Here is a 25,148-nt window from a genome sequence, read left to right on the forward strand (position 1 = left end):
GACATCTCAGCCAAGAGCTCAGAAGGGTAGAGTGAAAATTACTTTTCCTCTGCTAAAGGACAACCACAAACTTTTCATGTCTGAAAAATATCACAGCAGCCTTCCCTGCCTTTCATGCCTGTTGCTAAAAACAAGAACTAACTTTTCACTCTTTAATGAAAACTTATTAGTGTTACTTGAAAACCGAGTTCACCTCCTGGTGGGTGTTGCACCAAAAGACACAACCAACTTAAAAACTGGAAGGAACGATTTACTACTTACAGCAGGTAAGGAGAGCACAGGGGATCTTTCCCGAAGCAGTTATCTCCCCAGCAGCAAAACTAAGGCAGTTTTAAGCTAAGGGTTCATGCAGATTCATGAAGGGGCCTGGCTGGTCTACAGAGACTAAACTTTAGTTGACTAAAGTCACAAGGGTCAGAAAAGGTCAACATCATCATCCCTTAGGTTCCAATTGATCTCGAGCCCTTCGGGCTAATCTTCACCACTGAAACAAAACTGGGAGTCCTTACAACTGATATATTATCTTTGCTATTGCTACTTCTCTTGCCTGACATTCTTTTGTTCCATTGGTTTAGTCACTAAGTGTCTGACTCTTGTGACCTCATGGACTACACAGCCCTCCAGGCTACTCTGTCCATGGAACTCTCCAGGCAAAAATACAGGAGTGGGTTGCCATTTTCCTTCTCCATTTGTTCCCTTAGATCATCAATTACTGAGACCTGTTCAAGCGCAAGCACTGTTGCCAGGTTTAGAGCACAAAATGGCTTAGATCAAAGTGGATTCTCTTCTGTTAAGAAAGTCATGCCTGATTCTGTTTCTCGGAGAGCCTCTACCTGATCCATTTATATTAAACCTGATATTTACATTAAACTAGAGAGGGAGAATATTTTGATTAAACAGACTTTCTGTTGATGTTATCTTCTCACCTGACAACTGTCATATTCCTGAGAATACACCTCCCACAACAAAAAAACTACATCCAGAATAGACTAGTGAATTATAAACTACTTCCCGACAAGTCCAGGGGCTGATTAGAGTAAAAAGAGGCAAAAGGATACCCCCAGATGAAACCTAATATGGTAAATCCTAATAAATTATGCTTTGAAGGAGGAGGATCTCAAGAAGTGGCCAATCTGGTTATTGGAAATGGCTCTGTGCATATATGGCTACAAAAATTGTGAATTCTTGAGGACAATACTGTTGCATGAGGTATAGTTTATTAAGTAGCTCCCTCAAACTATACACCTAATAGCATGCTCAAAATCAGAGAAGCAAAGTCTCTATGGGCATTTATTTTGATTGGTAGAAAACAAAGTCATCAGACTACTTGCCCTCCTGTAGTCCTTTGCACTCACAATTATTAATAAAGGACAGAAATAAGAGAAGTGGCAAAACATTTTATAAAGCATTGTGAATCCCATGTGGGAAAAAGAAAAATATGGAAAAGAATGATAGGAGATGGAAAACCAGTCAGAGAGTCACCCACTAATGAAAAAATCTTCACTGGGTGCAGCCAGGCAGACTAAGAGCAGATAATTCCAGAAAAACATCTACTTCTGCTTCTGTTTCATTGACTATGCTAAAGACTTTGACTGTGTGGATCACAACAAACTGTGGAAAATTCTTTAAGAGATGCGAATACCAGACCCACCTTACCTGCCTCCTGAGAAATCTGTATGCAGGTCAAGAAGCAACAGTTAGAACCAGACATGGAACAATGGACTGGTTCCAAATCGGGAAAGGAGTACGTTAAGGCTGTATATTGTCACCTTGGTTATTTAACTTATATGCAGAGTACATCATGCAAAATGCTGGGCTGAATGAAACACAAGCTAGAATCAAAATTGCTGGGAGAAATGTCAATAACCTCAGATATGCAGATGACACCACCCTTATGGTAGAAAGTGAAGAGGAACTACAGAGCCTCACGATAAAGGTGAAAGAGGAAAGTGAAACAGTTAGCTTAAAACTCAACATTCAAAAAACAAAGATCATGGCATCCAGTCCCATCACTTCATGGCAAATAAATGGGGAAACAATGGAAACAGAGACAGACCTTATTTTCTTGGGCTCCAAAATCACTGCAGATGGTGACTGCAGCCATGAAATTTAAAGATGCTTGCTCCTTGGAAGAAAAGCTATGACAAACCTAGACAGTGTGTTAAAAAAGCAGAGACATTACTTTGCTGACAAAGGTCCATCTAGTCAAAGCTAGTGGCAAGTTTTTCCACTAGTCATGTATGGATGTGAAAGTTGGACCATTAAAGCAGATGAGCACTGAAGAACTGATGCTTTTGAACTGTGGTGTTGGAGAAGAATCTTAAGAATCCTCTGGACTACAAGGAGATCCAACCAGTTCATCCTAAAGGAGATCAGTCCTGGGTTTTCATTGAGAGGACTGATGCTGAAGCTGAAACTCCAATACTTTGGCCACCTGATGCAAAGAGCCGAGTCATTAGAAAAGACCCTGATGCTGACAAAGACTGAAGGCAGAAGGAGACAACAGAGTATGAGATGGTTGGATGGTATCACCAACCCGATGGACATGAGTTTGAGCAAACTCTAGGAGATGGTGAAAGACAGGGAAGCCTTGCGTGCTGCAGTCCATGGGGTTTCGAAGAGTTGGACAGACTGAGTGACTGAATAACAACAACAAATAGATAAGGAAAAGTCTTATCTAAAGTATTTAAAATAATCAAGATCCCAAGCTGAGAAGGGAGTAAACCAAAAACATTCTCTCATAAGACTTTCCCTGAGTTACTGACCAAAAAAACAAGTGATTATAGACTGAAATTAAAGTATACCATCTCCACTGGTTGTATGTATAACAGAAAATTGAGCAGAGCTTCTCCTAAGGACTCAGACCTGGCAACTAGCCCCAAACCTGAAGACAAAGAGGAATCAAACACACCACTTAAAAAAAACAAACATCTCCCAACATATGGAAGTAGGATCACCCTCAAGGCTTATTAAACAATCTAACAGTCTGATGCATACACACACACACACACACAGAGTTGACGATGCTTTTAACAATTATCTTTATACACAAAAGCACAGAGGAGAGGAGGAAAGGTCAGCTACAAGAGCTAGCCTCTTCGGTTGTGTAGGTACAGTGTGTGCATGATGAGAAGAATTTATCCTCTACACCAAAGAGAAAAAAAACAAAAACCAAAGACACAGATTGAGTGAGAAAGGACAGCTGCAAGCTAAAATTTAACTAAAGGATTAGCATTGCAAAGAATTAACAAATAGAAATTTAATTAGAGTTGGGAGACAGCAAGAGGGAGCTCTCGCACCCTCTGACATCACAGAACCCCCAAGCAAAGACGTGTTCTTCTTTCCCAGCAAGGACACAGCCAATGGAAAGCCATGGACTCTGTTTACTACAGCCTACTCAACTTCCTTCTCAACTCTATAAAAGAGTTCTCCTTTCCTTGCCCAGTGAGACTGGCACATGATTTGCCAAGGTTACAGACCCTGAACTGCAATTCTCTACAATAAATCCAAAAAAACTCATCTCTTAGGGAAATTATCTGGTAGTCAATCTGTTTTACATCCACAGCACCTAGAATTTAAAAGCAACTCCTCCAAGCTAGTAATAAAAAAGACTGATGACCCAAAAGAAAAATGTGCAAAGATACAAACAGCAGATCACAGCAGGAAAACCAGTAGAAGCCAACATACAAATAATAAGATACTCAACCTCAAGTTAACAAGGAAATCAAAATAAACAACTTCATACCTTTCAGATTAACAGAATTTTTTTTCCCCTCATCCAGGAGATGGCAAAGCTGTGGGAAAATGATAACATATTCTGATGGAACAGCTTTTTGGGAAGCAATCTGGCAATATCTAACGTGGGTGATGATATGTGTACCTTTCAATCTGATAATTTAATTCCACTTCTGGGTAGATGAGCCCTAAAAGAAACTTAAGTACATATACTCATGTGCTCAAGAGCTGGATTTATACAGCATTACCTGTAATAGCAATAAAATACCTGCCAATAGGGAAATGGATAATTACACTGTTTTTACAGTGAATTATTACATTGTGGTAAAAATGAATGAGCTATAGGTATATACAACATAGACAAATCTGAAAGATACTAAGAGGAAAAAAGCAAGTTCCAGAAGACACATACCAGCATAATACTTTTTACAAAATGCAAAAGCAACTAAAACTAAATAATATATTGTTTAGGAGTGTATACATATCCAATAAAACTTTTTTGAAGCAAGAGAATGATAAAACAGGAGGAAGGAACACACAAGTAGTTGCAAGCAATTGTTATTTTACAAATTCCTGAGTTGGGTATTTGCTTTACAGGTGTTTCTATATTATCAATAAGCAAGCAAATATAAATGCATAAAAGTGAATCATACATGGATCCATGAATATATTTACAATTAATACAACTCCTGGACAAGTTCAATCAAACAAGGAAGCCATTAGACTGAGGTGATTCTAATATCTTAGCAGGCTGTCTGAAGAAAAAGAAAGTGAAGTCACTCAGTTGTGTCTGACTCTTTGAGACCCCGTGGACTGTAGCCTACCAGGCTCGTCCCTTCATGGAATTTTCCAGGCAAGAGTACTGGAGTGGGTTGCCATTTCCTTTTCCAGGGGATCTTCCTGACCCAGGGATCGAACCCAGGTCTCCCACATTGCAGGCAGACACTTTACCATCTTAGCCACCTGGGAAGCAGCCTGTGTAAACAAACCAAAACATAAGCCTATAAATGCCCCAAGGTTAAGAAATCAAAACCTAAGGACAACCAATTACAGCTAACCAGTTTACCAAATAAAGCAACCACATAAGCTTAGTTCAGTTCAGTTCAGTCGCTCAGTCATGTCCGACTCTTTGCGACCCCATGGACTACAGCACGCCAGGCCTCCCTGTCCATCATCAACTTCCAGAGCTTACTCAAACTCATGTACATTGAGTCGGTGATGTCATCCAACCATCTCATCCTCTGTCATCCCCTTCTCCTCCTGCCCTCGATCTTTCCCAGTATCAGGGTCTTTTCAAATGAGTCAGCTCTTCGAATCAGGTGGCCAAAGTATTGGAGTTTCAGCTTCAACATCAGTCCTTCCAATGAACATCCAGGACTGATCTCCTTTAGGATGGACTGGTTGGATCTCCTTGCAGTCCAAGGGACTCTCAAGAGTCTTCTCCAACACCATAGTTCAAAAGCATCAATTCTTCGGTGCTCAGCTTTCTTTTTAGTCCAACTCTCACATCCATACATGACTACTGGGAAAACCATGGCTTTGCAAGCTACAGCCTTGCTCCCCTTCCTCCTCTTCTCTATACAAGTCTTAATGCTGCCTCTATAGGTGGGTGGCGGAGCACTCCTAACCACTTCTGGTTTGGCACTACCCAATCCAAATCGATTTTTGCTCAAAAGGAAAACAAACAAAATAATCTTAAACGTTTCAGTATGACTCAGTTTACTTTTTAACACACCTTAAGTCCACTGGGAAATAATAAAAGTAATGCAATGAAATAAAAATAAAGACAAAAGAAGCTGAGATTAAGTTAAACGATTTGCCTAAAATTAGAAGCAAAGTTAGGACATGAATCCAAGCCTGTGTGACTCTGCAAGCCAGTCTTAACCACTCTCCTTTGACTGTGTGCAAGGCCATTTCATTAGGTCTCGCCATTGAATCTAACGATGCTCCCTTCTTATTCAAGCTTTACTCTAATAGCTTTCCAGACTCCTCATTTCCTAGATTTTCCTAGTACTTCACTGACTATTCCTTCTCTGCATCACTGTGGACTCTTCCTTCCTACCCCCAAACCCCAGTTCATTTCTTAAATATTTATATTTTTCCAGATCTATCTTCAACCAACTGTTAAGAAATTTCCCTCCTGGGAGGAAGGGAAGTTACAGAAGTATATGAGATACACAGGAGCCATCTCTACCTTCCTTTACAAAAACACATAAAAATCATCAGAAGGGCATGGTCAAGGAATTTCACCAACGCTGATTTTTACTCAAGATCCAAATGGAGTTGTTTATCACAGTCTCTGACGTGGTACTGAAGTTACTAAAGCAATTTGAAACTAATAATTTAACAGAAATTAGTTTGATATAACCATAGTGCTCTTTCAATTACTATAACTTCTTGACTAAGTTCTTTTTCAACATGAATATTTGATTCATTTAACACATTTCAAATAACTTGACCACATAGTGAAAGCACTGTTAGTTGAGCAGAAGGCAGCCTATCAGTTATCTTTTTAAAAGTTCAGCTGTACCAGTAACAAATATCAAAAAATACCAACGGGTTATTGTACCCAAGCCAATTTATTAAAAGAAATAGAAAAAAAACACAGTTGCATAATTCAAATATTCTCCTCTCTCCATTTCTTAAAATGTCCACAGAATTTTTACTAAAGCAAGGCATTATGTAGACTATACAATTATCCTGCTGTGTTAGCAAACAGCTATTTTAACCCACATGAGACAAAGACGTACAAGTATTTCTTAGCTACTAATAATTTTCACATGGATCTTGAAAGCTCACATAAGGCATGAAAGAACATTTTCAATTGTACTTTAAAGATTAAAGTATAAACTACTTTTACCTACTAGAGTTTATCAGAAAAGTTGAAGTTTGCTATTTTTATAATTAAATTCTCTAATGTTCTGCTTTTCTTTGTAATCCTGAATCATAACTCCTATACTTTATTAAAAAAAAATACCCATAAGCTCATAATGAATTAGTTAAGGTATTTGTTTTTATAATCATTCATATAATCACATAAGAATCAGAAGTTTTTATAATCATTCTCACCACGGAATTTAAAAACATATTTGCTTACCCACCCCAAGTAGTCTTCCAATTACAAATACTCCATGTGGCTTTCCTCGTGAGTCAAAAATCTAGAGTTGTATGAGACAAGTGCATCATAGAAGAAAACAGAAGAGATGCTGGACACAATACAAGCACTGACTTTTTTATTTTGCTACCAAATTTCTCATTATACTGAACATTTTTAAGTGCCCCGAAGTAACACAGTTCAGCCTCTTATGAACTGAAGGCAGTCTGTTTTGTCTGTGCTCCAGGAAAAAATAAGATGCTGCTCTCAAGTCTGTTTCCCTTCACCTAACTGGTATTTCTGGCATAGTTCATTCTCTCATCAGACATTTACTGAATGCCTATTATATGCCAAGAACCCAGACTACACAAGAATTAGATACAGGCCTAGCTCTCCAGGAGTCAACAGTCTAAGAGGGAAAACAGCTGTTTAAGTGCACATTCGCCTAGGTCCATAATCCATTATCCTGAGCCCTAAGGGGCCAATTCAGAATCTGGGAATTTATAGATTTTAAAAAGACTTTTTTTTAAGGTTTTCAGATTTTAAAAGGTGTATTCAACACATATTTCATAACACGCTAACTGGACTTTGTGGCAGCACTCACATAATCCAGAAGGAGTATTTTTGCAGCAAAAGGTAAGTATCTTCACAATTAAGTGGGGAAAAGATAGACTTGCAACAGTTTCACGTTAGTTCAAAAGTTAGGCCGTGCCATCAAATGAGTTCAAATCACGTATGGTTTTGCCACTAATGATACATGAAAAAAAAAAAACAACCCTGCAGTTTCAAAGCATTTTGGATCTCCAAATTGTGGGTAAGACTCTTATTTAAAAGCAAATAATAGTTTATCAAAGATGTGTGAGGCATTCCCAAGAAAGAAACACTCTTCCAGTAAGCACAATCTATTATGCAGTGATTAATCACAGTCTCATTATCAGTTCAGTTCAATTCAGTTAAGTTCAGTCGTTCAGTCATGTCCGACTCCTTGCGACCCCATGGACTGCAGTATGCCAGGCCTCCCTGTCCATCACCAACTCCCGGAGTTTACCCAAACTCACGTCCATTGAGTCAGTGATGCCATCCAATCATATCATCCACTGTCGTCGCCTTCTCCTCCCACCCTCAATCTTTCCCAGCATCAGGGTCTTTTCCAGTGAGTCAGTTCTTCATATTAGGGGGCCAAAGTACTGGAGTTCCAGTTTCAGCATCAGTCCTTTCAATGAATATTCAGGACTGATCTCCTTTAGGATGGACTGGTTGGATCTCCTTGCAGTCCAGAGACTCTCAAGAGTCTTCAACACCACAGTTCAAAAGCATCAATTCTTTGGCGCTCAGCTTTCTTTATAGTCCAACTCTCACATCCATACGTGACTACTGGAAAAACCACAGCTTTGACTAGACAGACCTTTGTTGGCAAAGTAATGTCTCTTCTTTTTAATATGCTGTCTAGGTTGGTCATAACTTTTCTTCCAAGGAGCAAGTGTCTTTTAACTTCATGGCTGCAGTCACTATCTGCAGTGCTTTCGAAGCCCCCCAAAATAAAGTCTCTCACTGTTTCCATTGTTTCCCCATCTATTTGCCATGAAGTGATAGGACCAGATGCGATGATCTTAGTTTTCTGAATGTTGAGTTTTAAGCCAACTTTTTCACTCTCCTCTTTCACTTTCATCAAGAGGCTCTTTAGTTCTTCACTTTCTGCCATAAGGGTGGTGTCATCTGCATATCTGAGGTTATTGATATTTCTCCCGGCAATCTTGATTCCAGCTTGTGCTTCATCCAGCCCAGCGTTTCTCATGATCTACTCTGCATATAAGTTAAACAAGCAGGGTGACAATATACAGCCTTGACATACTCCTTTCCCAATTTGGAACCAGTCTGTTGTTCCATGTCCAGTTCTAACTGTTGCTTCCTGACCTGCATACAGATTTCTCACGAGGCAGATCAGGTGGTCTGGTATTCCCATCTCTTGAAAAATTTTCTAGTTTGTTGTGATCCACACAGTCAAAGGCTTTGGCATAGTCAATAAAGCAGAAATAGATGTTTTTCTGAAACTCTCTTGCTTTTTCGATGATCCAACGGATGTTGGCAATTTGATCTCTGGTTCCTCTGCCTTTTCTAAATCCAGCTTGAACATCTGGAAGTCCACGGTTCACGTACTGTTGAAGCCTGGCTTGCAGAATTTTGAGCATTACTTTGCTAGTGTGTGAGATGAGTGCAATTGTGCGGTAGTTTGAGCATTCTTTGGCATTGCCTTTCTTTAGGACTGGAATGAACACTGACCTTTTCCAGTCCTGTGGCCACTGCTGAGTTTTCCAAATTTACTGGCATACTGTCTCATTTTAAGTTACAGCAAATCCACTCCAGTGTAACAAATAATTTCTTACAAAATTGGTGGCTACGAGACAGACAGACAGACAGACAGAGACAGAGAGAGAGAGACATGTGGCTAGTAACATAAATCAACTTCTTGAGTATAAGCAGCCAAATTCTGATTCTGAGCCTTCACCTTCTCATTATAAAAGCCAAGCTACCCCATTTAGATTCATGATTCTCAAATCTCGTGGCACACAGACCATGTGAGCTGATACAGAGATTTTTGACGTATAATAATACATAGGAGGAAGATTACCTGGATGACGCCTGAACTTAAAAGATCCTTAGTATTTAGCCAACCAAGAGATGACATTTACCGAGTGCTTGCCATGTGTCATGCACTGTTCACAACTCTTCACAGTAACTCGTTTAACAACCTCAAATCAGCCTCAGAAGGTAACTGCTAATATCATATTTTACAGATGAGGAAGACCTGGGTTCAATCCCTTGGTCAGGAAGACCCCCTGGAGAAGGAAATGGCAACCCACTCCAGTACTCTTGCCGGGAAAATTCCATGGACAGAGGAGCCTGGTAGGCTACAGTCCATGGGATCACAAAGAGTCAGACATGACTGAGAAACTTTACTTCACTTTAAGCTTCTATAATTGTAAACACGACTCAGGTTCATATTCACATCTGTTGATGGGTCAATAGATATAATAATACTTTTTTAAAAAAAGGAAAATAAAATTATCACGAGAAAGAATTCTGTTCAAGGCCTCAGCATCTCAATTCTCCTGCAATGTCACCTCTTCTTTGTCTCCTCGACTCCATGAAAAGCACCACTGCTTCCTCACTGACTCCAGAGGCTGGAAGTTTACTGGGAGAGAACCTACCCTACTCCTACCCCATCTGCACTCTTACTTACAGACCAGGACTCTCTAATAGGCATGGAGGAGGGAAAGAGATTCAAAGAGGGAGAGGAGAGGAGAGAAAACATTCAGTCCTTGAAAGGGCTACCTCTAACTACACCCACCTCCTGAAGATCTCAGTACCTGCCTCTCCAACAGTACCTTGCCCATCCCACTCCAATACTGTCACTACTAGATTGGGGCATTTCAGATTTTAAGTAATGTTCTATCCATTAGGTGTGTAAGGAAAGAAACACGGTTGACAGCCACTGATTTAACCCAATAGCCTAATTACTGGTTCTCAAAAGGTGAGGACCAGCAGCATCAGCATTACTGAGGAACTTGTCAGAAATGCAAACTTGTGGGCCCTTTGCTAGGCCTAAAGAACCAGAGACTTTGAGGGTGGAGCCCAGCAATTAACAAGCACTTCAGGTGATTCTGATGCCTCTTGGAATCTGAGAACCACAGGTCTAAACTATTGTCTAAAACCATTGGATTGGAGGAAAGTTCAAGGATGTGCGTTCATGCATGAAGAAGTTCCTAAAAACACTATCTGAGATTTATATTATCTTGCTGGTTAAGCAAAACATCTAAATACTTAAAAAAAATAAAGATATTAGATGGAATACATAAATAAAGAAATCATTCCCCTTCCAGTTGGTTTTAAAATAGAGCAAAACTATTTTCCATATTTGAAACATGAAAATGTTTTAATTTTTGTTTTTCTGAAGGACAACTTGAGAATGAGAAAAGAGGCAATAGAAGGGAAACAGAAGAGAAGTTTCTCTATAAATTTCCTATTTCAACACTCTCAACTTAAAATATTTTTTACAAAGAAATTATTAACAATTCCTTGATGTATTTCAGGTGTTATCTTCCTTTTCCTCAAGGGAAACTATCCATCTGGCAAAATCTTGATTTTCTCTTTTTTGGGGGGCAGCCATTACCTCTTTTTAATGAGGCTTCCCTGGTGGTTCGGACGGTGAAGAATCTGCCCACAATGTGGGAGACCAGGGTTCAATCCCTGGTCAGGAAAATCCCCTGGAGAAGGGAATGGCTATCCACTCCAGCATTCTTGCCTGGAGAAAGAAACCAAGAAACCAAGTTCCTTATCCAAGTGTCACAAACAGATTCAGTTGGGGTGAACCCTTTGGATCACAATTTGTGGCTCTACCATCGAATGGGCTACATCATCATTGCAGAAACCTAAACTGAGATGGTAAATTCCAAGACCCCATAAAATGTCATGCATAAAAATGTTTAAAGGGAATAGAAATTCATGGAATTACAAGCAAATGGATTTTTGTTTCATTCCTACATATTTTTTATATCTGTGTTATAAATAAAATGTGTGTGACATATGCAATGTCTTAGCCTATTTGTCGTTTATAAAAGCTGAGGATTTAATCCTAAGTTCTTTAAGTTTAATTTTTAAACTAAAATTATATTAAAATTTTAATTAAAAAATTAACCTTAATCAAGGAAATAGTAAAGAAGAGGAAGAAGTCTTGAGGCAAAGCTAACAAAAATCAAAATTACCATAATAGTGGGTATTACGTGAAAACCTGATGCACAGTACATGTTATATTAATAAATATAGAGTGGATGTTTCTATTCTTTCAGGGTATCCTTTTTAAATTTCTACATACATATATAAAGACACAATGGAAGTTTTAAATAAATAGGTATAGCTTCTTTCCAGTTAACTTTTTGGGAAGGCTTTCAAAAAAAGAATTTTCTTCCTGCTTTTTATATTCTTATCTGTAGTCCTAAGTATAGAGGACTATAGATATAATAAATGAGATTATTCCAACTATTGTCAATTCAAACCATTATGTGATTTATTCTTCCACTCAACAAACATGTTATTAAACATCTACTCTGCACCAGACATAGTAACCCCAATCAGAAAAATTCACCTTCTCACAACAAAGTTAAGAATAATTATATTAGGATGTTAAGTGCCACAAGGCACATAATTAGAGTGTTATGTCACCAAAAACAAATGTTTCATGAGAATGTGACTGGACTCAAAACACTAAGGATTTCCCTTAAACTTAATGCAATACAGTCTGAAACCATTTTCAGTATGCTTGTATTTTTAGCTCTACTGGACTTCCCTGGTGGCTCAGATGTAAAGAATCCATCTGCCAGTGCAGGAGATATGGGTTCAATCCCTGGGTGAGGAAGGTCCCTGGAGAAAGAAATGGCACTGACTCCAGTATTCTTGCCTGGGAAATCCCATGGACAGAGGAGCCCGGTGGTCAACAGTCTGTGGGGTTGGAAAGAGTCAGACACAACTTAGGGACTAAATAACAAACAACAACAACCTCTTAAAGTAACTAGTTCTGTAAATTCACTGTCAGTGATGTAAATTAGTAGGGCATCTCCTTTCTAGTCCTCAAACTATTTTCTCTAGGTTGAGACTCCTCTAGTTTTAGTGTTTTTAAGGCTTTGTGAACCAAACATTAGGAAAATAAATTATGATTATGTAAATTACAGATCATAACCTTGTCAGCCTGTCTTTTCTCATATAACTTCACTCAAGTGTTATCACCTCTTGGGTTTTCTGAATAGGATCATGCATGGTTCATCTCTGTAGCACTAACTCACAAAGTCTTACACCCTTTAAGTCACATAACTTGCTTTTGTTTTACCAGAAACAAGACCTTCAATTTACCAGATTTGGTTACATATTACTCTTGGTTATATATAAAAGAAATTTTAATTAATCTTACCACTAAGGGATGGAAATACAACAACTGATCAGAATTTCATCCAACAAATATTTATGAGTGCCTAACACACATCAATCATGATCGAGCTCATTTGCTGAGTTGGCTGGAGAGCACAAAATGTGACTTGTTTAATTAACATATTCGTAGATAGGTAGCTACAATTCCATATGTTCAGAGTTATAAACATAAAATATCTTAAACGTTACCAATAAGTAGTAGAAATATGAGTATAGCACTTAGTATCTTTCTTCCAGTGCAGATTTCATTCCCCAATGGCTCAGCGGTAAAGAATCTGCCTGCACTGCAGGAGCTGCAGGAGCTGCTGGTTGGATTCCTGGGTTGGGAAGGTCCCCTGGAGGAGGGCATGGCAACTCACTCCAGTATTCTTGCCTGGAGAATCCCATGGACAGAGGAGCCTGGTGGGCTACAGTCCACTGGGCTGCAAAGAGTTGGACACGACTGAAGTGACTGAGCATGGATGTATGCAAAACTATTATGCCTACCCATGAGATAAAACACTGAAGTTTTACTAATTAAGAAGCAAGTGTGGGACTTCCCTGGTGGTCCATTGGTTAAGACTCTGCACACCTCCACTGCAGGGGGCACACGTTCGATCCCTGGTTGGGGAACTAAGATCCTACAAACCACACAGCACGGTCAAACAAACAAACAAAAAAACGGCAAGTATACTTATATGATATTGGTTACCAATGCTACTTCAGGGTCCTACTTCACCAAAATGTCATATGATTGCTGTCCTGGGTTTAGACCAACAGCTAATTAATAACCTACACTAGCTTATTTGGAACTCCACTCCACTCCCAGTTCCCCATCCCAAGTAACATCCTCAAAGGCTTTTTTTGGCTCAGTGGTAAAGAATCTGCTTGCCGAGGCAGGAGACACAGGTTCGATCCCTGGGTCAGGAAGATCCTTTGGAGAAGGACATCGCAACCCACTTTAGTATTCTTGCCTGAGAAAGTCCCATGGGCAGAGGAGCCTGGCGGGCTACAATCTATGGGGTTGTAACAGAGTCCAACATGACTTGGTGACTAAACAACAAAATGTCTTCAAAATCCATCAGTCAATAGAGGGTTTATCTCCACCAAGTGCCTTGAACACTATATTCTGCTCTTAGTCACATTTACATCGTAGCCACACTCAGTTTTATTCTACTTCTCTGTTGTCCTATGGAGGTTTTCATCCTGCCACACTTACCATCACACATACCAATACTGCTCTTCAGCAGCATTAAGGAAACATACATTGTTCCTAATGCTTCACCATCTCATCATAATCTGCCTATCATCCCCAGAAATACATAAAGATGCTCCCTCTTGAAAAGATTAGTTACACCATGGGGGGAATTTACATACAAACATTTCTCTCCTTTCTTGTATCTTAAGGCATGGAGAAGTCTTTGCATGTGTGTTTTTAAAGTTATTCCCTCCCCCAAATCTTCCCTTGTGGCACATTAACTATTAATAAACATAATGAAATCCTTTGTTGATGAAGTTTAATTCCCATAGGTAAAGGTTAACACATAACCATGAAAACTAACATCTAAGTTTAAAACTTTTAAAATACCAACTGCTTTTGCTTTTTTACACCAAATGACAAGGAGACTACATTTTTCAAAAAGTTTATTCCCGTCTGTAAAGCAATTATCCTTCAATCAAAAAATAAACAAATTTTTTAAAAAAGTTTTTTCCCTCCTAACAGCTCCCCTAGAGGCTCATTTAGTAAGCAGTGCACATAATGAAGATCCCTTGTTGACAAATTTCAACTTCCTTAAGTAATCAGCTATCTACCATTTTTCCATTTGAATGCATAATTTAATTTAAAGAAGCCCAGAAAGTAAAAAATGTTCCAAAATCATTTTCTTATAAAAACTGGTCACCATAAGCCATGTTAATTATCCTAAATACAATGTATAATCTATGTCACAAGCCAGTTGGACAAACAAAGCCTCATTCAGCTTTAGTTGCATTACTGGGTTTTTAATTTCACAAACCAAGAAATTAATGCCCAATTTTTGTATTTTAAACAGTTCCTGAGTAAAGGTGTTTAGGTGGGGAACTCATAAAAACTGAAGGAGAAAAAAACTGAGTCAAGCCATTGGTCAAAGTCATCATAACAAAAAATACCAAAAATTCCTTTGGAAAAGCCCAGAGGTTTTTAGTTCTTTGGGCATGGGGACCACTGTCCTCATCTTTGTCCCTCCCAAAGTAGTGTATGCACTTTACGGTACAGATTCTATTTCTCTATAGCTAAAAATGTATTAAAAGTTAGATGAAGAAGAAGAAAAGAGTAAAACTTCTAAAAACATGGCATTTTTGAAAAGTAAGAATCAATGTTTAGGGCTTCCCTCATGGCTCAGTGGTAAAGAACCCACCTGCCAATACAGGAGACACAGGTTCCATCCCTGGTCCAGGAAAATCCCACATGCTGAGAAGCAACTAAGCCCCTGCATCACTACTGAGCCTCTGTTCTGTTCTACAGCCCAGGAGCTGCAACTACTGATGCCCTGGAGCCCTGGAGCCCATGCTCCACAAGAGAAGCCACCGCAATGAGAAGCCTTCACACCACAACCAGAGAGTAGCCCCCACTCACTGCAAACTAGAGAAAAGCTTGTGCAGCAACAAAGATTTTAAAAAAGAAAAAGAATGAATGTTTAAAGACAGTCATTATCCAACTGTTCCTATAACCCAAAATTATAAATATAAATCAACTGGCCAGCCAAAGGCAAAACTGGGAAAAAAATGTTAAGCTGTATACTGCCTTTAATATTAACTATGGACATTAACAGAAACTTCATATTATTTTAGGAAGTCAGCAGTACCCAAGTGTTGAACTCTTTTAATGTAATTTCCACTTCAAAACAAATTAAGTAAGATAAAATTCTCAGCAATTCTAGAAAAGGGTCCCCATAACGCAAACTGAGGAACACAAGCTGTGAACTTACCAAGCATTTTTTTGTTCGTAACTATTACACCAAAGGAAAGTCTTTGGTACCTGCACCTTTTCCTCTGGCTTTTCCTCTAGCATATGTTAACTGACAATTGGAAAAGTTTACAAAGGTTAGCTGAAATTATTAGCACAGTTGAGAAAAAGATGTCTTCGAACTAAAGATGGAAAAATGTTAAAAAATATTTTAAGAGAGGAAGTATATTTAAGCAGAAATTATATCAAACCATTTTGGAGCTAGTTTTATTTTTCATTCTAAGCCAGATATTTCTTTAACTACTGCCTATTTTCTTTTCAGTCTTTCCAATCTTATTAAGTTTTAGGCTTACTTAAAATTAAAATTTTCAAATCTTTAGTTTAAAAATTAATTGTCCAGCTTGTAATCAAGGTTGGTCCACTTTTACTTCTTCCTACTGACCTGTTGTACTGATCTCTTGCTTATTAGTATTCCCTCCACCAGAGGGCAGACGAAAGATGAAGTCGTGAAATACAAAGCTGAAAACTTGTTCGCTTCCAGAGAATCTTGAGCGGTGCCACCAAAAAACTTTAAACAGCACTAATGTTCTCTGAGACAGTCTTCTTCAATTGCAAAAACATTAAATAAAATACAGCCAGAAAGTTGGCAATATTAATGCATTTATTCATTCATTCAACAAATATCCAACCACATGCAGGGCACATTCCAGGCTCCAGGGATTCAGCCGTAAACAAAACGAAGTTTACTGTGGTCATGGAGCTTTATTCTACATACATCTAGGAGAGGATAATAAAGCATGTGAATAAATAACAATTTCAAGTAAAGCACTGTGCAGGGGGAAAAAAAATAAGTTACAGGATGAGCAGGAAGGGTATTTTTAAATAATTTAATCTATGTTAAAGACCTGAATGAAATGAGTGAATGAGCCATGCCTTAAAAGGGGAAGAGCACTCCAAGCACAAGAAACAGTAAAATGCAAAGCCCCTGAGGTAGAAACTAACCTGGCAAGCTGAATCAACAGAAGACAGGGGTGAAGACTGGAGAGGAGTGAACAAAGCAGAAGCTGTAACAGAGGTGGGCAGAAGCCAACTATGTGATACACGGGCCTCTAGACCATAATAAAATCTTCATATTTTATCTAACATGGGTTTTGATAACTGGGAGACAGAATCTAATTTGACTCACACCTTTTAAAGTTCATGCTGGTTGCCAGGAGACACACAGACTGGAAGCTGAGACCAGTCAGGTGCTACTACAGTCGTCTGGGCCAGGAAAGACGATGGTTTGACACAAGGGTAGTGGTAGTGGAAGTGATTAAAAAATAAGACAAATCTGGAATAATTTTTAAGTTAGAGGCCACTGTTCAGTTGCTAAGTCATGTCTGACTCTGCGACCCCATGGACTGCAGCACGCCAGGCTCTCCTGTCCTTCACTATCTTCCAGAGTTTGCTCAAACTCATGTCCATTGAGTCAGTGATGCCATCCAACCATCTTGTTCTCTGTCATCCCCTTCTCCTCCTGCCTTCGATCTTTTCCAGCATCAGGGTCTTTTCCAATGAGTCAGCTCTTTGCATCAAGTGGCCAGTGTATTGGAGCTTCCACATCAGTCCTTTCAATGAATATTCAGGGTTGATTTTCTTTAGGATAGAGCCCATAATACTTGCTAATGGAGGAATAAATATAGGATGAGTGAATTAGGACTACTCTTAGGAGTTTTAAACTTGAGCATCTGGGTGGACAGTGATACCATTAACTGAGCTGGAAAAGAATTACAAGTCATAGCCAGTGAAGCCAGATGAAAATCAGAATTAGTGCCCCAGAAGTCAAGGGAAAGAATGTTTCCATAAGGAAGGAGTTGTCAAATGTGGTTGAGAGATCTAATATGGCAAGACTGCCATCCCTGATGACATTGAGAAGAATGGTTCTGGGGCATAGGAAAGATACAGTCTCTGGAGTAGGTTCAGAAGAAAATGGGAAGTGAGGAGTTGAGAAGCAGACACAGGCAAAATGAAATCTTTGAAAAAAATTTTTGAACACAAAGTAGCTTTATTAGTTTTTGAAGTTTCAACTTGCCTGTTTTTGAAATTTCAAACTTAAAGTTGAAAAATTTTGGTGGCTCACTCTGTAAAGAATCCATCTGCAATGCAGGAAACTCAGGTTCGATCCCTGGATCGGGAAGATCATCTGGAGGAGGAAATGGCAACCCACTCTAGTATTCTTGTTCAGAGAATCCCATGGACAGAGGAGACTGGTGGATTACAGCCCATGGCGTCACAAAGAGTCAGACATGACTTTGTGACTAAACCACCACCTACCATAGTGAACACTCTTATTCCATTCACCTAGATTTACCAACTGTTAACACTTGCCACATTTGCTTTATCGCTCTCTGTATATGTAACAATCATTATTGCTTATTCATTTGAGAGTAAACTGAAGGTATTTTGACCCTTTACTCCTAAATAATTCACTGTGTATCTTCCAAGAACAAGGGCATTTTCCAATGTAAATACAGTGCTGTGCTGTGCTAAGTCACTTCAGTTGTGTCCAACTCTTCATGACCCTATGGACTGTGGCCCGCCAGGCTCCTCTGTCCATGGGACTCTCCAGGCAAGAATACTGGAGTGGGTTGCCATGCCCCCCTCCAGGGGATCTTCCCAACCCAGGGATTGAACTCATATCACTTATGTCTCCTGCACTGGCAGGCGGGGTCCTTACTACTAGCACCACCTGAGAAGCCCTATAACTACAGTACAATGAACAAATTCAGGAAATTTAACATTGATATCCTATTATTTAATATTCAGTACATATGCAAATTTTGCCAACAACCCAATCATGTTCTTCAAGTGGATTTTCCAATTCAAGATCCAATCCAGGATTCCGCACTGAATTTACTTTGCAGGTCTCTTGAACTTTCTTTAATCTGAAACTATTCCCTTGCCTTTCTTTGTCTTTCACAACATTAGCATGTTGGAAGAGTACAAGCCAGTTACGTAGTAGAACAATCCTCAATTAAGGTCCCTCAATTGATTCCTTGTGATTAGATTTTGGTTATGCATTTCAGAAATACCACAGGAAAGTAATGACATGCCCTAGTTCAAGTGTGTCAAGAAGAACATGTTTTTCCCACTACTGGTGATATTAATTTTGACCACATGGTTGAGGCGATGACAGACTTCTCCACTGTGAAGTTACTGTATCCCTCTTGGTCATTAATCTCAAGCGAGACCACTGGAAACTGTAGTAATATCCTTTCTCCCATCCAACTTCCTCCATTAGTAACATTTACCTGACTCAGTATTACCATGATAGTTGCAAACTAGTGACTTTTCTAACTATTGTTCCTTCTACAGTTTTTATTGGCCATCTACCAGGAAGAGTTTTCCCCTTTTTCTTATTTATTTATTATGGACTTGTGGATTCTGATTGTATTCAATCAGTTACAATCCATTACTGCTATTATTCATTTTGATGCCCAAATTCTCTCAGATTTGACATGCCCCCCGTTTTTTAAAAAAACCCTTCTTTACTTTGTGTTCTATCCTCATCTTGTATTTTCCCTTCTCCAGCCCTGGAACTGGAAGTAAAGTCTGATGCTGCAAAGAGCAATATTGCATAGGAACCTGGAATGGTAGGTCCATGAATCAAGGCAAACTGGAAGTGGTCAAACAGGAGATGGCAAGAGTGAATATTGACATTACAGGAATCAGTGAACTAAAATGGACTGGAATGGGTGAATTTAACTCAGATGACCATTATATCTCCTACTGTGGGCAAGAATCCCTCAGAAGAAATGGAGTTGCCATATAGTCAACAAAAGAGTCTGAAATGCAGGACTTGGATGCAATCTCAAAAATGACAAAATGATCTCTGTTCGTTTCCAAGGCAAACCATTCAATACCACAGTAATCCAAGTCTATGCCCCAACCAGTAATGCTGAAGAAGCTGAAGTTGAACGGTTCTATGAAGACCTACAAGCCCTTCTAGAACTAACACCCAAAAGAGATGTTCTTCATTATAGGGGACTACAATGCAAAAGTAGGAAGTCAAGAAATACCTGGAGTAACAGGCAAACTTGGCCTTGGAGTACAAAACGAATCAGGTCAAAGGCTAACAGAGTTTTTCCAATGCACTAGTCATAGCAAACACCTTCTTCCAGCAACACAAGAGAAGAGTCTACACTTGGACATCACCAGATGGTCAACACCAAATTCAGATTGATTATATTCTTTGCAGTCAAAGATGGAGAAGCTTTATACAGTCAGCCAAAACAAGACAAGGAGCTGACTATGGCTCAGATCATGAACTCCTTTCTGCAAAACTCAGACTTAAATTGAAGAAAGTAGGGAAAACCACTAGACCATTCAGGTATGACCTAAATCAGATCCCTTAAGATTGTACAGTGGAAGTGACAAATAGATTTAAGGGATTAGATCTGATAGACAGAGTGCCTGAAGAACTATGGACAGAGGTCCGTGACCCTGTACAGGAGGCAGTGATCAAGACCATCCCCAAGAATAAGAAATGCAAAAAGGCAAAGTGGTTGTCTGAGGAAGCCTTACAAAGAGCTGAGAAAGAAAAGACGCAAAAGGCAAAGGAGAAAAGGAAAGGTATACCCATTTGAATGCAGAGTTCCAAAGAATAGCAAGGAGAGATAAGAAAGCCCTCCTCAGTGATCAGTGCAAAGAAATAGAGGAAAACAATAGAAAGGGAAAGACTAGAGATCTCTTCAACAAAAACAGAGGTAACAAGGGAATATTTCATGCAAAGATGGGCACAATACAGGACAGAAATGGTATGGACCTAACAGAAGCAGAAGATATTAAGAAGAGGTGGCAAGAATACACAGAAGAACTGTACAAAAAAGATCTTCATGACCCAGATAACCACAATGGTATGATCACTCACCTTGGACCCGATATCCTGGAATGCAAAGTCAAGTGGGCCTTAGGAAGCATCACTAGAAACAAAGGTAGTGGAGGTGATGGAATTTCAGCTGAACTATTTAAATTCCTAAAAGATGATGTTGTGAAAGTGCTGCACTCCATATGCCAGCAAATTTGGAAAACTCACTAGTGGCCACAGGACTGGAAAAGGTCTGTTTTCATTCCAATCCCAAAGAAAGGCAATGCCAAAGAATGCTCAAACTACCACACAATTGCACTCATCTCACACACTAGTAATACTATATTAGTATATAATAATATATTAGTATATTGTCACCCTGCTTATTTAACTTATATGCAGAGTACATCATGTGAAATGCCAGGCTGGATGACGCACAAGCTGGAATTAAGATTGCAGGGAGAAGTATGAATAACCTCAGATATGCAGATGACACCACCCTTATGGCAGAAAGCGAAGAACTAAAGAGCCTCTTGATGAAAGTGGAAGAGGAGAGTGAAAAAGTTGGCTTAAAACTTAGCATTCAGAAAACTAAGATCATGGCATCCAGTCCCATCACTCAAGGCAAACAGATGGGAAAACAATGGAAATAGTGAGAGACTTTATTTTCTTGGGCTCCAAAATCACTGCAGATGGTGATTGCAGCCATGAAATTAAATGACACCTGCTCCTTGGAAGAAAAGCTATGATCAACCTCAACAGCATATTAAAAAGCAGAGCCATTATTTTGCCAACAAAGGTCTGTCTAGTCAAAGCTATGGTTTTTCCAGTAGTCATATATGGATGTGAGAGTTGACTATAAACAAAGCTGAGCACTGAAGAATTCATGCTTTTGAACTGTGGTGTTGGAGAAGACTCTTGTGAGTCCCTTGGACTGCAAAGAGATCCAACCAGTCCATCCTAAAGGAAATCAGTCCTGAATATTCATTGGAAGGACTGATGCTGAAGTTGAAACTTCAATACTTTGGCCACTTGATGCAAAGAATTGACTCACTGGAAAAGACCCTGATGCTGGGAAAGATTGAAGGAAGGAGAAGGGGACGATAGAGGACGAGATGGTTGGATGGCATCACCGACTCTATGGACATGAGTTTGAATAAGCTCTGGGAGTCGGTGATGGATAGGGAAGCCTGGCATGCTGCAGTCCATGGGGTCACAGAGGTGGACACAACTGAGTGACTGAACCAAACTGAGCCCTGGAATTTGCCATTGAGATCTGGGCAAACTGGCTGTGCTCACTGCTACTAGGGTGTCATTAGTTCTAGCCCGTTCATTACACAGAATTAGGAATTATATGCATGTCTGTATGAATGGATATTTTAATCACAAGTTCACATGGATAACTCTAATTCCCATCCAACACTGCTGAGGTCTTCACTGCCTTCTTCTATTTCCTATTTTTATCTCCCTTCTTCTACAGTGAAAATTCTAGTTCCCAACATAGCAAGGAATTTACTCATTTGCTCAGTCCTACAATACACACAGAACAGTTGTAAAATTGCTATGTCTCTACCACTATAACAGCCTACTATACCTGGTTCAAGATTTCTTGTTTTTATTTTTGTCAGTCTTTTCATCTTAGGTTAAAGGTATATAATCAAACTCTGTGTTAAAAGTTTACTTGCATTTTTTTTTTCATTCTGAGAATTTGTTATTCAAGTACAGTCAGTTCATCTGCTGCTGTCTGAATTCAATTTTGAAAGTCTTTCTTCCTCCCAACCTTGTTAATTTCTTTTTAAAAACATATAAAATATTAAAAAGTTTCCAAAACTCGTAACTACACAAAAAGGTGTAATCAGAGCATAGCCACTCCCTCCTCCATCCCTTTTACTGTTCCTACCCATTCCCCGTAGGTAACTAATTAGTTTCTAGTTATCTCTTCTCTATTTATTTTTGCTATATCAAAATACTATGTTTTCTCCATGTGGAACAGAGAAATGGGACAGAACACTGGATCAAGAAAGAATTTTAAGATGGAAGACATAACAGAATGTTTGCATTATAATGTAAATGATTCCACAGAAACTGAAATTAAAGATGTAGAAGGGATAGGATAACTACAGAAGGAAATATCCATCAAAATTCCTTCTGGTTTAATTTGAAGTACATTGAAGTGTTCCCATATTCCAAAATAGACTGCCATCCTGTTTGAAACCTTCCAAATTACTAATATCTATGGCTCTAGAAAACTCACATAAAAATAGGGTTATTATTTAGAAGGATAATTAAGCTAATGCTACCTACTAATGTTGGGCTTCCCTGGTGGCTCAGTAATAACGAATCCATCTGCCAATGCAGGAGACGTGGGTTCAATTCTTGGGTCAGGAATATCCTCTAGAGAAAGAAATGGCAACCCACTCCAGTATTTTTGCCTGGGAAATCCCACGGACAGAGGAGTCTCACAAAAGAGTCGGACACAACTTAGCAACTAAACAATTACAACCTATTAATGTCAGTAGGAGAAATTCTGCCCTTGCAAGAGGTAAGTTTCACACTTGAGCTAGACATTTAAGAGGAAAAGAGGTGAGAAGAGAATGACTAAAACGAGGATCTGTATAATAGCACTGACAGATAATAATGATCGTGCTAGAAAAATAAACTCACATCTCTAGGAACCTCTTGGAAAATTTACTAATATGCTAATGAGTAACAGGGTTATTCCTCATGTCCTGGTGCTGTCAGTGTGGCACAGAGGGAAGAACATCAACTTCACAGAGAGGTCTGGCCTTAAATCCCAAATGAGTTACCTAACAGCTACCCAACCACTGGCAAGTTATCAACATCTCAGAGCCATAGTTTTCTTACCTGTAGAACTGGATAATGTCTCTTTTACCATGTTAACATAGGACATAAACAGAATAATGTACAGCATGGCACCCGGCCCAGATGAGTGTGCACACTCAGGTATGTCCGACTCTTTGTGACCCTATGGACTGTAGCTCACCAGGCTCCTCTGTCCATGGAATTTTCCAGGCAAGAATAATGGAGTGGGTTGCCATTTCCTCCTCCAGGGGATCTTCCCAAACCAGGGATAGAATGTGTGTCTCTTGCACCTGGCCCAGAACATATATTTAATAAGTAGTTCCTATAATAAATGCAGATTAACAAGGTAAAGTGCTACAATAACATGCCTGAAACGAATCAGTGAAATCACACCATCTCAGGCAGTATTTGGGGCTTCCTGGGTAGCTCAGCAGTGAAGAATCCGCCTGCAGTGCAGGAAACACAGGAGACTTGGGTTCAATTCCTGGGTCAGGAAGATCCCCTGGAGGAGGTCTTGGCAATCCACTCCAGTATTCTTGCCAGGAAAATTCCAAGGACAAGGAGCCTGGTGGGCTACTTAGTCCATGGGGTCACAAAGAGTTGGACGCAACTGATCATGCACATATGCAGGTGGTATTTGGTAAGGGAAAAAAAATGTCCACGTAATTCCAATTCTCAATTTTCAGAATGTCCCAGAATCTATTTTTAAAAGTGTAAAAATAAGTGCTAACATACTAAAGTGCCAATGATTTAAAAGAAACCATTCTAGGGAGATGCTGATCAAACGTTAAAAACCTCTAGTTATAAGATGAATACCTTCTGGGGATTTAATGTACAACATGGTGACTACAGTGTGGTTCAGACGGTAAAGAATCTGCCTGCAGTGGGGGGACCCAGGTTCAATTCCTGGATCAGGAAGATCCTCTGGAGAAGGAAATGACAATCCACTCCAGCATTCCTGCCTGGAAAATCCCATGGACAGAGGAGCCTGGCGAGCTACAGTCCATGGGGTGGCAAAGAGTCAGACACAAGTGGGCAACTAACACTTTCACTTCACTTTCATTGCATACTTTAAAGTTGCTGTAGAACAGATCTTAAATATCCAAATACAAACACACACACAGAGCTAATTACAGGAGGTGATGGATGTATTAACTAACCTTAACTTCCATAATCATTTTGCAATTTATATATCAAATGATCACTTTGTACATCTTAAACTTACACAATGTTATATGTTAATTGTATCAATTATATCTCAATAAAGCTGGAGAAAGTAATAATAGAAACTATTCTGCAAGTTAACTGCTAACAACTCAGAATAAACTAAGGAATGCCTACAGCTCACAAAGAAATGAACATAAATGTATTACAAGCAATATTACCCAATCTTATAATTTTATAAATTCGTATACACACAAGAGAATTAAGGACACTCAATAGAGCGATATTTTAAGTTTCTATTTTACTTTCAAATTAATCTACAAACCAAAATGTAATATGGAAAGTCTTAAATGACCTTTAACTAAATACTGAAAAATACAATAAACTTTCAGAGCCTAGAATCAGTAATAACTCCAAAGCCCCACACATAAGAGTCTTAATATGTGCAATGGCAATGAGACTCAAAGCATACAATTTTATCCTATAGACCGTCGTTTTCCTCGCCGACTAGTAATGACTTCTCTTTCATCTTAAATAATCGGTGTGTGGTCTATTTCTGTTCTAGAAGATGAGCTTAAAGG

General features: G+C 39.1%; 1 protein-coding gene across 8 annotated transcripts in view; it reads right to left on the reverse strand.

The window, feature by feature from the left end:
- GNB4 (G protein subunit beta 4) overlaps nt 1–25,148 on the reverse strand; it is a 65,394-nt gene that overhangs the window by 39,147 nt on the left and 1,099 nt on the right. For 2 of the 8 annotated variants that reach the window (XM_081571019.1, XM_081571024.1), the window contains exon 2: nt 4,560–4,710. The exons of 4 other annotated variants lie outside the window; for them this stretch is intronic. The gene's annotated coding sequence lies outside the window, so the exon portion shown is untranslated. Of the gene's footprint in view, nt 1–4,559; nt 4,711–11,000; nt 14,416–25,148 lie in introns of those variants that run through there. 2 more of the 8 variants (XM_081571021.1, XM_081571026.1) reach the window with 2 other exon arrangements.

The sequence above is a fragment of the Giraffa tippelskirchi genome, chromosome 2 (assembly GCF_054371585.1).
Source record: "Giraffa tippelskirchi isolate mGirTip1 chromosome 2, T2T-mGirTip1v1.2.pri, whole genome shotgun sequence".
Taxonomy (NCBI): domain Eukaryota; kingdom Metazoa; phylum Chordata; class Mammalia; order Artiodactyla; family Giraffidae; genus Giraffa; species Giraffa tippelskirchi.